Source organism: Mytilus trossulus, chromosome 12 (assembly GCF_036588685.1).
Source record: "Mytilus trossulus isolate FHL-02 chromosome 12, PNRI_Mtr1.1.1.hap1, whole genome shotgun sequence".
NCBI classification, from domain to species: Eukaryota; Metazoa; Mollusca; class Bivalvia; order Mytilida; family Mytilidae; genus Mytilus; species Mytilus trossulus.
The window spans coordinates 34,510,044-34,523,590 of record NC_086384.1 but is presented as its reverse complement, the minus strand read 5'-3'; positions in this window follow the sequence as shown (position 1 = coordinate 34,523,590).

The following is a 13,547-nucleotide window of genomic DNA, read 5'->3' as shown; positions in this document are numbered from 1 at the left end:
TTATATATCTACTATAAGACGTTCTAAAGGATCCCCTATTGTTGTTAATCATGTATATACTAAAGGGCGTTCCACAGGATCCCCTGTTTTCTCAACAAAATATATCTACTATAAGACGTTCTATAGGATCCCCCTTTGTTGGTAATCATGTATATACTAAAGGGCGTTCTACAGGATCCTTTGGGCGGTCTTCAGGATACTATGTTTGTCTTTACATTATATATGTACTAAATGACGTTCAATAAGACCCCCTGTTGATTGTTTTTCATGTTTATACTATAGGGCGTTCTACATGATCCCCTGGGCGGTCTACAGGATCCCCTGTTGTATTTACATTATATATCTACTAAAGGACGTTCTATAGGATCCCCTATTGTTGTTAATCATGTATATACTAAAGGGCGTTCAACAGGATCCCCTGGGCGGTCTACAGGATCCCCTGTTTTCTCAACACAATATATCTACTATAAGACGTTCTATAGGATCCCCTATTGTTGTTAATCATGTATATACTGAAAGGCGTTTCTACATGATCCCCTGGGCGGTCTACAGGATCCCCTGTTTTCTCAACATAATATATCTACTATAAGACATTCTATAGGATCCCCTATTGTTGTTAATCATGTATATACTGAAGGGCGTATCTACAGGATCCCCTGGGCGGTCTACATGATCCCCTGTTTTCTCAACATAATATATCTACTATAAGACGTTCTATAGGATCCCCTATTGTTGTTAATCATGTATATACTAAAGGGTGTTCTACAGGATCCCTTGGGCGGTCTTCAGGACACTATGTTGTCTTTACATTATATATGTACTAAATGACGTTCTATAAGACCCCCTGTTGATTGTTTTTCATGTTTATACTATAGGGCGTTCTACATGATCCCCCTGGTCGGTCTACAGGATCCCCTGTTGTATTAACATTATATATCAACTAAAGGACGTTCTATAGGATCCCCTTTATTGTTTGTTTATTATTTATATACTAAAGGGCGTTCTACAGGAACCCCTGGGCGGTCTACAGGATGCCCTGTTGATTGTTTTTTATTTTTATACTTATAAGGCGTTCTACAGGATCCAATGGGCGGTCTCCAGGATCCCCGTTTGTTTAAAAAATATATCTACTATAAGACATTCTAAAGTATCCCCTGTTGTTTGTTTTTCATTTATATACTAAAGGGCGTTCTACAGAATCCCCTGTTTTTTCAACATTATATATCTACTATAAGACGTTCTATAGGATCCCTATTGTTTGTTAATCATGTATATACAAAAGGGCGTTCTACAGGATCCATTGAGCGGTCTTCAGAATACTCTGTTGTCTTTACAGTATATATGTACTAAATGGCGTTCTATAAGACTTCCTGTTGGTTGTTTTTCATGTTTATACTATAGGGCGTTCTACAGGATCCCCTGGGCGGTCTACAGGATCCCCTGTTGTCTTTACCTTATATATCTACTATATGACATTATATAGGATCCCCTATATTGTTTGTTTATTATTTATATACTAAAGGGCGTTCTACACGATCCCCTGGGCGGTCTACATGATTCCCTGTGGATTGTTTTTTTTATGTTTATACTATAGGGCGTTCTACAGGATCCACTGGGCGGTCTACAGGATCCCCTGTTTTCTCAACATAATATATCAACTATAAGACGTTCTATCCCTTATTGGTATTAATCATGTATATACTAAAGGGCGTTCTACAGGATCCCCTGGGCGGTCTACATGATCCCCTGTTTTCTCAACATAATATATCTACTATAAGACGTTCTATAGGATCCCCTATTGTTTGTTAATCATGTATACACTAAAGGGCGTTCTACAGGATCCCTTGGGCAGTCTTCAGAATACTATGTTGTATTTACATTATATATGTACTAAATGACGTTCTATAAGATCCCCTGTTGATTGTTTTTTCATGTTTATACTATAGGGCGTTCTACATGATACCCTGGGCGGTCTACATGATCCCCTTTTGTATTTACATTATATATCAACTATAGGACGTTCTAAAGGATCCCCTATATTGTTTGTTTATTATTTATATACTAAAGGGCGTTCTACCGGATCCCCTGGGCGGTCTTCAGGATCTCTTGTTGTCTGAACATTATATATCTACTATAGGACGTTCTATAGAATCCCCTATATTGTTTGTTTATTATTTATATACTAAAGGCCGTTCTACAGGATCCCCTTGGCGGTCTACAGGATGCCCTGTTGATTGTTTTTTATGTTTATACTATAGGGCGTTCTACACGATCCTCTGGGCGGTCTACATGATCCCCTGTTGTCTTTACATTATATATGTACTATAGGACGTTCTATAGGATCCCCTATATTGTTTGTTTATTATTTATATACTAAAGGGCGTTCTACACGATCCCCTGGGCGGTCTACAGGATTCCATGTGGATTGTTTTTTATGTTTATACTATAGGGCGTTCTACAGAATCCACTGGGAGGTCTACAGGATCCCCTGTTTTCTCAACATAATATATCTACTATAAGACGTTCTATAGGATCCTTTATTGTTTGTTAATCAGGTATACAATAAAGGGCGTTCCACAGGATCCCCTGGGCGGTCTACATGATCCCCTGTTTTCTCAACATAATAAATCTACTATAAGACGTTCTATAGGATCCCCTATTGTTTGTTAATCATGTATACACTAAAGGGCGTTCTACAGGATCCCTTGGGCAGTCTTCAGAATACTATGTTGTCTTTACATTATATATGTACTAAATGACGTTCTATAAGATCCCCTGTTGATTGTTTTTCATGTTTATACTATAGGGCGTTCTACATGATTCCCTGGGCGGTCTACAGGATCCCCTGTTGTATTTACATTATATATCAACTATAGGACGTTCTTAAGGATCCCCTATATTGTTTGTTTATTATTTATATACTAAAGGGCGTTCTCCCGGATCCCCTGGGCGGTCTTCAGGATCTCTTGTTGTCTGAACATTATATATCTACTATAGGACGTTCTATAGAATCCCCTATATTGTTTGTTTATTATTTATATACTAAAGGCCGTTCTAGAGGATCCCCTTGGCGGTCTTCAGGATCCCTTGTTGTCTGAACATTATATATCTACTAAAGGACGTTCTATAAGACCCCTGTTGATTGTTGTTCATGTTTATACTATAGGGCGTTCTACAGGATCCCCTGGGCGGTCTACAGGATCACCTGTTGTCTTTACATTATATATGTACTATAGGACGTTTTATAGGATACCCTATATTGTTTGTTTATTATTTATATACTAAAGGCCGTTCTACAGGATCCCCTTGGCGGTCTTCAGGATCCCTTGTTGTCTGAACATTATATATCTACTAAAGGACGTTCTATAAGACCCCTGTTGATTGTTGTTCATGTTTATACTATAGGGCGTTCTACAGGATCCCCTGGGCGGTCTACAGGATCCCCTGTTGTCTTTACATTATATATGTTCTATAGGACGTTCTATAGGATACCCTATATTGTTTGTTTATTATTTATATACTAAAGGGCGTTCTACTGGATCCCCTGGGCGGTCTACAGGATGCCCTGTTGATTGTTTTTTATGTTTATACTATAGGGCGTTCTACATGATCCTCTGGGCGGTCTACAGGATCCCCTGTTGTCTTTACATTATATATGTACTATAGGACGTTCTATATGATCCCCTATATTGTTTGTTTATTATTTATATACTAAAGGGCGTTCTACAGGAACCCCTGGGCGGTCTACAAGATGCCCTGTTGATTGTTTTTCATGTTTATACTATAGGCTGTTCTACAGGATCTCCTGTTGTCTGAGCATTATATATTCTTTAGGATCCTCTGTTTGATTTGTATGCATCTAGTATAGGACCTTCTATAGGTTCCCCTGTTTTTAAACATGTATCATATTTACATATATACTAGGGGGCGTTTTGTAGGATCCCCTGTTGTTTAATAGTCGTGTATCTGCATGCTGTAGGACGTTCTATAGGGTCTCCGGGGCGGTTTTTAGAATCACCTGCTGTTTGTTCATTATGTTTCTCGTATAAGACGTTCTTTAAGATCCTTTAGATCGTCTATATGTTCCCCTGTTGGTTGTTAATCATGCATCAATAACAGGGCGTTCTATAGGATCCCTTGTTGTATTATAATTGTGCATCTGCTATAGGGCTTTCTATAGGATCCCCGGTCGGCCTATAAGATCCCTTATTGTTTTATAATCGTGAATCTGCTATAGGGCGTTCTATAGAATCCTTGGGTCGTTCTAAAGGACCCCCTGTTGTTTGTTCATCATGTATCTATTAGAGGGCATTTAATAGGATCCCCGAGACTGTCTATAAGATCCCGTTGTTTGTTAATCATATATCTACTAGAGAACGTTCTTTATAATCCCCTGTTTGGTCTATAGGATCACTTCTTGTTTAATAATCGTGTAGCTGCTATACGGTGTTATATAGGATCCCGGGGCGGTCTATAGGATCCCCTGGTTATTTTTTTCATTATGTTTCCAGTATAAGGCGTTCTATAAGATCCTCTTGACCGGTTACAAGTTCCCCTGTTCGTTGTGCATCATGTATCTTTAACAGGGCGTTTATATGATCAACTGGGCGGTCTATAGGATCCCCTATTGTTTAATATTTGTGTATCTGCTAGATGTATCCACTTGAAGGTGTCTTATTTAGGATCCCCTATAGTTGAAGAATCGTGTATCTAATATAGGGCGTTCTATAGGATCCCCGAGGCGTTCTATAGGATCCCATGTTGCTTGTTTATCATGTATCTACAATAGGGCGTTCTATAGAATTCCCTGGGCGGTCTGTATGATCCCGTATTGTTTAATAATCGTGCATCTGCTATAGGGCGTTCTTTAAGATCCCTGGGTCGATCCATAGAATCTCTAGGTTGGTCTATAGGAGCCATGTTGTTTGTTCATAATGTATCTATTGGAGGGCGTTCTACAGGGTCCCCTGGGCGGTCTATAGGATTCCCTAGGGTTTAATAATTGTGTATCTGCTATACAGTGTTCTATAGGATCCCGTTGTTTGGTAATCATGTATCTACTAGGGAGCGTTCTATGGGATCCCCTATTGGATCTATATGATCACCTGTTGTGCAATATTCGTGTATTCACTATAGGGCGTTCTATAGGATCCCCTGTTCGTTGTTCATGTATCTATAACAGGATGTTCTATACGATACCCTGGGCGGTTTATAGGATCCCCGGGTCGGTCTTAGGATCCCCTCTTGTTTAATAATCGTGAATCTGCTATAGGACGTCCTTTGTTATCACTTTCAAAGGGGGCATATTAATGTTCGTTTCTTCTTTTTTTTTCATTTCGTTTATAATATATCTTCTTAAGTGTATAATATATCTTATTGAATTAATAAAATATCTTATAAAGTATATAAGCTATGTTTTAAAGTTGATAAGATATCTTATAAAAGGTAAATTATATAAAATGTCTTATATATTATATATTATATGAGATATTTTATATTATATTATTATATAGAATCTATTATCATTAATAGACAGTGCATCATCAATTTATCGGAAAGGGATATTAAAAGACGGGTCAATTTCTTTTCTCCTGTCTGTACGAATCCATAAGAATACGAAAACAAATAGAATTGCCGTTGAGAGCAAAGGCGGATGTCATACTGTTCTCAAGTTGCCAGACGACCTTTCCATTGCTAGGTTACCGTCAGCAATTTTGAAATAGAATTTATACCAAAAAACTACCTACTGCTAGGTACATGTAGTTCTGAGGATCATACAAATTGTTGACACCTACTTTGTATATTGAATATCATGGTTCTATGCTCAGGAATACAAGAACTATATACAATAAACATAAAAAAAATACTGTTGACCAGTGTGTATAGTAATAGAGACCATCTGGGACAATCCCCTTATTAACTTTATATAATGGTTTACATTATGCCATTATTCCATAAAAATTAATATGTCTATCCTTTTCCGAGAACTTGTCGGGACAATAACATTATGGGGAAAAAGAAAAGAAAAAGAAAAAAAAACAATAACAATATGCGGTTCGACCTTTGAAACGGATAACATAGAATGCAAGGTTATTAAACAATAGGGGATCATATAGACAGACCCGGGGATCCTATAGAACGCACTATAGAATATGCGCGATTATTAAACAAAAGGGGATCATATAGACCGCCAAGGTATAAACAATAGCGGATTCTATAGACAGACCCGGTGATCCTATATAATGCACTATAGAATATGCACGATTATTAAACAAAAGGGGGTCCTATAGACCGCCCAGGGGATCGTATAGAACAACCTGTTATAAATACATGATGAACAACCAACAGGGGATCCTACAGACAGCCCAGGGGAACGTATAGAACAACCTGTTATAGATACATTATGAACAAACAACTGGGGATCCTATAGACCGCCCCGGGGATCCTTTAGAACGCCCTATAGCAGATACACAATTATTAGACCACAAGGGATCATAAAGAACGCCTATGGGAGCATATATAACGCCCTCTAATAAATACATGATGAAAAAACTACATGGCTCCTATAGACCGACCCTGGGATTTTATGGAACGCCCTCTAGAAGAAACATGTTGAACAAACAACAGAGGATCCTATGGACCGACCCAAGATCCAAAAGAATTCCCTATGGCAGATGCGCGATTATTTAACACTACGGGATCCTATAGACCGCTTAGGGGATCCTATAGAACAACCTGTTATAGATTCATGATTAACAACCAACAGGGGATCCTATAGAACGCCCCATGGAACCTATAGAATGCCTTATAGCAGATACACGATTATAACACAACAGGTGATCCTATAGACCCAACAGGTGATCCCATAGAACGCTCGCTGGTAGATTAATCTAGTGAATACATGATAACCAAACAATGGGATCCTATAAAACGCCCCGGGGATTCTATAGAACGCCCTTTACAGATACACGTCTATTAAACCACAGGGGATCATATCGACCGCCCATGGGAGCATATATATAACGCCCTCAAATATATACATGAACAACAAACAACAGTTTAAGCTATAGAACGTCCTATAGTAGATATATAGTATTCAAACAACAGGGGGTCCTGTAGAGCGTCTTTTAGTAAATATATAATGTTCAGACAACAGAGGATCCTGTAGAACGCCCCTTAGTATATACACGATAAACAGATATATGGGATCCTATAAAACGTTATATAGTAGATATATAATGTTCAGACAAAAGAGGATACTGTAGAACGCATAAACACGAACAACACCAAAAGGGGACCCTATAGAACGTCCTATTTCAGATATATACCGTTGAGAAAACAGGAGATCCTGCAGACCACCCAAGGGATTATAAAAGCCTTATAGTATATACATGAAATACAAACTACAGGGGGACCTATAGAATTTCCTTTCTCAGATGCATAATTTTTAACAAAAAAGGATCCTGTAGAACCGCCCTGGGGATCCTGTAGAACGACCTATAGTAGAAACATAAAAAAACAATCAATAGGGGGTCTTATACAACGTCCTTTAATATATATATAATGTTAAGACAACAGGGGATCGTGTTGACCGCCAAATGAATGAACAACAAACAACAGGGGATCCTGCAAACCGCCCAGGGGATACTGTAGAGCGCCCTATAGTATAAACCTGACTAACAAACAACAGGGGATCCTATAGAACGTCTTATCGTAGATATATAATGTTGAGAAAACAGGGGATCCTGTAGACCGCCAAGGGGATCTTATAGAACGCCCGATAGTATAAACCTGAACAACAAACAACAGGGGATCCTATGGAACGTCTTATAGTAGATAAATAATGTTGAGAAAACAGGGGACCCTGCAAACCGCCCAGGGGATACTGTAGAGCTCCCTATAGTATAAACCTGACTAACAAACAACAGGGGATCCGATAGAACGTCTTACAGTAGATAAATAATGTTGAGAAAACAGGGGATCCTCCAGACCGCCCAGGGGATACTGTAGAACGCCCTATAGTATAAACATGAACAACAAACTACAGGGGATCCTATAGAACGTCTCATAGTAGATAAGTAATGTTGAGAAAATAGGGGATCCTGCAGACCGCCCAGGGGATACTGTAGAACGCCTTATAGTATATACTTGAAAAATAAACAACAGGGGCATAATATAGAACGTCTTATAGTAGATAAATAATTCTGAGGAAACAGGGGATCCTGCAGACCGCCCAGGGGATACTGTAGAACGCCCTATAGTATACACTTGAAAAACAATCAACAGGAGGTCTTATGAGCGTCCTATAGTAGATATATGATGTTAAGACAACAGGGGATACTGTAGAGCGCCCTATAGTATAAACCTGAACAACAAACAACAGGGGATCCTATAGAACGTCTTATAGTATATAAGTAATATTGAGAAAACAGGGGATCCTGCAGAACGCCCAGGGGATACTGTAGAGCGCCCTATAGTATAAACCTGACTAACAAACAACAGGGGATCCTATAGAACGTCTTATCGTAGATATATAATGTTGAGAAAACAGGGGATCCTGTAGACCGCCAAGGGGATCTTATAGAACGCCCGATAGTATAAACCTGAACAACAAACAACAGGGGATCCTATGGAACGTCTTATAGTAGATAAATAATGTTGAGAAAACAGGGGACCCTGCAAACCGCCCAGGGGATACTGTAGAGCTCCCTATAGTATAAACCTGACTAACAAACAACAGGGGATCCGATAGAACGTCTTACAGTAGATAAATAATGTTGAGAAAACAGGGGATCCTCCAGACCGCCCAGGGGATACTGTAGAACGCCCTATAGTATAAACATGAACAACAAACTACAGGGGATCCTATAGAACGTCTCATAGTAGATAAGTAATGTTGAGAAAATAGGGGATCCTGCAGACCGCCCAGGGGATACTGTAGAACGCCTTATAGTATATACTTGAAAAATAAACAACAGGGGCATAATATAGAACGTCTTATAGTAGATAAATAATTCTGAGGAAACAGGGGATCCTGCAGACCGCCCAGGGGATACTGTAGAACGCCCTATAGTATACACTTGAAAAACAATCAACAGGAGGTCTTATGAGCGTCCTATAGTAGATATATGATGTTAAGACAACAGGGGATACTGTAGAGCGCCCTATAGTATAAACCTGAACAACAAACAACAGGGGATCCTATAGAACGTCTTATAGTATATAAGTAATATTGAGAAAACAGGGGATCCTGCAGAACGCCCAGGGGATACTGTAGAGCGCCCTATAGTATAAACCTGACTAACAAACAACAGGGGATCCTATAGAACGTCTTATCGTAGATATATAATGTTGAGAAAACAGGGGATCCTGTAGACCGCCAAGGGGATCTTATAGAACGCCCGATAGTATAAACCTGAACAACAAACAACAGGGGATCCTATGGAACGTCTTATAGTAGATAAATAATGTTGAGAAAACAGGGGACCCTGCAAACCGCCCAGGGGGTACTGTAGAGCTCCCTGTAGTATAAACCTGACTAACAAACAACAGGGGATCCGATAGAACGTCTTACAGTAGATAAATAATGTTGAGAAAACAGGGGATCCTCCAGACCGCCCAGGGGATACTGTAGAACGCCCTATAGTATAAACATGAACAACAAACTACAGGGGATCCTATAGAACGTCTCATAGTAGATAAGTAATGTTGAGAAAATAGGGGATCCTGCAGACCGCCCAGGGGATACTGTAGAACGCCTTATAGTATATACTTGAAAAATAAACAACAGGGGCATAATATAGAACGTCTTATAGTAGATAAATAATTCTGAGAAAACAGGGGATCCTGCAGACCGCCCAGGGGATACTGTAGAACGCCCTATAGTATACACTTGAAAAACAATCAACAGGAGGTCTTATGAGCGTCCTATAGTAGATATATGATGTTAAGACAACAGGGGATACTGTAGAGCGCCCTATAGTATAAACCTGAACAACAAACAACAGGGGATCCTATAGAACGTCTTATAGTATATAAGTAATATTGAGAAAACAGGGGATCCTGCAGAACGCCCAGGGGATACTGTAGAACGCCCTATAGTATACACTTTCAAAACAATCAACAGGAGGTCTTATGAGCGTCCTATAGTAGATATATGATGTTAAGACAACAGGGGATACTGTAGAGCGCCCTATAGTATAAACCTGAACAACAAACAACAGGGGATCCTATAGAACGCCTTATAGTATATAAGTAATGTTGAGAAAACAGGGGATCCTGCAGACCGCCCAGGGGATACTGTAGAACGCCCTATAGTATACACTTGAAAAGCAATCAACAGGGGGTCTTATGAGCGTCCTATAGTGTATATATATAATGTTAAGACAACAGGGGATCCTGTAGAACGACCTATAGTAGAAACATAAAAAAACAATCAATAGGGGGTCTTATACAACGTCCTTTAATATATATATAATGTTAAGACAACAGGGGATCGTGTTGACCGCCAAATGAATGAACAACAAACAACAGGGGATCCTGCAAACCGCCCAGGGGATACTGTAGAGCGCCCTATAGTATAAACCTGACTAACAAACAACAGGGGATCCTATAGAACGTCTTATCGTAGATATATAATGTTGAGAAAACAGGGGATCCTGTAGACCGCCAAGGGGATCTTATAGAACGCCCGATAGTATAAACCTGAACAACAAACAACAGGGGATCCTATGGAACGTCTTATAGTAGATAAATAATGTTGAGAAAACAGGGGACCCTGCAAACCGCCCAGGGGATACTGTAGAGCTCCCTATAGTATAAACCTGACTAACAAACAACAGGGGATCCGATAGAACGTCTTACAGTAGATAAATAATGTTGAGAAAACAGGGGATCCTCCAGACCGCCCAGGGGATACTGTAGAACGCCCTATAGTATAAACATGAACAACAAACAACAGGGGATCCTATAGAACGTCTCATAGTAGATAAGTAATGTTGAGAAAATAGGGGATCCTGCAGACCGCCCAGGGGATACTGTAGAACGCCTTATAGTATATACTTGAAAAATAAACAACAGGGGCATAATATAGAACGTCTTATAGTAGATAAATAATTCTGAGAAAACAGGGGATCATGTAGACCGCCTAGGGAATCCTGTAGAACGCCCTATAGTATACACTTGAAAAACAAACAACAGGAGATCCTATAGAACGTCTTATAGTAGATACATAATTTTGAGAAAACTTGTGATCCTGCAGACCGCCCAGGGGATACTGTAAAGCGCCCTATAGTATAAACCTGAACATCAATCAACAGGGGATTCTATAGAACGTCTTATAGTATATAAGTAATATTGAGAAAACAGGGGATCCTGCAGAACGCCCAGGGGATACTGTAGAACGCCCTATAGTATACACTTTCAAAACAATCAACAGGAGGTCTTATGAGCGTCCTATAGTAGATATATGATGTTAAGACAACAGGGGATACTGTAGAGCGCCCTATAGTATAAACCTGAACAACAAACAACAGGGGATCCTATAGAACGTCTTATAGTATATAAGTAATGTTGAGATACAGGGGATCCTGCAGACCGCCCAGGGGATACTGTAGAACGCCCTATAGTATACACTTGAAAAGCAATCAACAGGGGGTCTTATGAGCGTCCTATAGTGTATATATATAATGTTAAGACAACAGGGGATCCTGTAGAACGCCCTATAGTAAACACTTGAAAGATAAATAACAGGGGATCCTATTGAACGTCCTCTAGTAGATATATAATGTAAAGACAACAGGGGATCCTGCAGACTGCCCAGGGGATACTGTAGAACGCCCTATAGTATAAACATGAACAACAAACAACAGGGGATCCTATAGAAAGCCTTATAGTGTAAACATGATAATTAAACAACAGCTTTCTTAAATGCATAATTTTCATAAACAACAGGGGACCCTGTAAACCGTCCAGGGGATCAAGTAGAACGCCCTATGATATAGACTTGAAAAACAAACAACAGGGGATCCTGTAGAACGTTCTCTTAGCCTAGAAGATACATCAAAAACAAACAATAGGGTATCCTATAGAACGGTCTATAGTTTATATTTAATGTTGAGAAAACAGGGGATCCCACAGACCGACCAAGGGATCCAGTAGAGAGTCCTTTAGTATAAACATGATAAACAAAGAACAGGGGATTCTATAGAACGTTCTCTTAGCCTAGTAGATACATAAAAGCAAGCAATAGGGTATCCTTATAGTTTAAATATAATGTTCAGACAACAGGGGATCTGGAGAACACCCCCTTTAGTATATACATGATAAACAAACAATATGGAATCCTATATATTTTTTATAAATAAAGGGCATAAAATCAGATACAATTGATTTACATAATTGGTAACAACAACAATAATAGAGGCATATACATTAATATATATTGAATATAAGCATTGGTCAGAATCAAGCCAAAAACCACATATATATATTGTGAATAAAAGAATAATAAAATTACATTATATATGTATTTATTCTCAAATAGTTTACATGACTTAGTGTCAGTGTTCATACCTGATCTCCTTAATTCAAAACAATCAACATTATAACAGACCAGTTCTTCCATAAGAGTTTCATTTTCCTGGGTCAAGAGCCATAAAAAATTTTGAAGATTTATTCAAATTTATAATATTATAACAATTGTTAGAAATGTCTTGGAAAAAATCGCCCCTTTGAATATCATAAAGAGGGCATTCTAACAAAACATGAAGCTCATCTTCAACTTTACCGAGTGAGCAATTAGAACAAAGACACTCAGATCTTTCTATACGTTTTTTTTTAATATCTGTTTGTCTCAACTTTTAAAGAGTGAGCGCTTATTCTTAATTTACAAATTGACTGTCTTTTTTTTAAGTCCTGTAATTCTAAATATTTTTCTTTCTTAAAACATTTTTCCCCTTTTTCGGAGTTAATTGTTTGATACTTCAGTTTATTCCAAACTGTGAAATAACTTTTACATATTTTTTTTTAACATACTGACATAACAAATATTTTTAATATTTTATTATACATATAGAACCACTTGATTGGTCAAAATTTGGTCATTCAATCTCTCTCTGAATATAATCCCTTCTTTCAAACGTTCCAGTCTATGACAATATTTTAACATTGATAAAATTATAGTAAAATGCATAGGAAATCTACCAATCGCTGACATTACAGCTATATTACTTGACTTTCTGTTTACACCAAGAATATATTTCATAAATTTGGTATGAGCTTATTCAGAAGACTCCTGACCAAAAACTTGTTCCAAAAGAACGTTCTATACTACAGTAGATATATATATAATATTCAGACAACAAGGGATCATGTAGACTGCCCAGTGGATCCTGTAGAACGCCCTAACAGTAGCTTTATTGCAAACAAGTAACAATTAATGGTTCCTATAGAACGCCCAGCTATAGTAGAATGGTCAGACAACAGGGGTCAGATTACAGATTCGTTTCTTTAAACGAAGACCAGTTTAAACACCCTCTCACACTCCT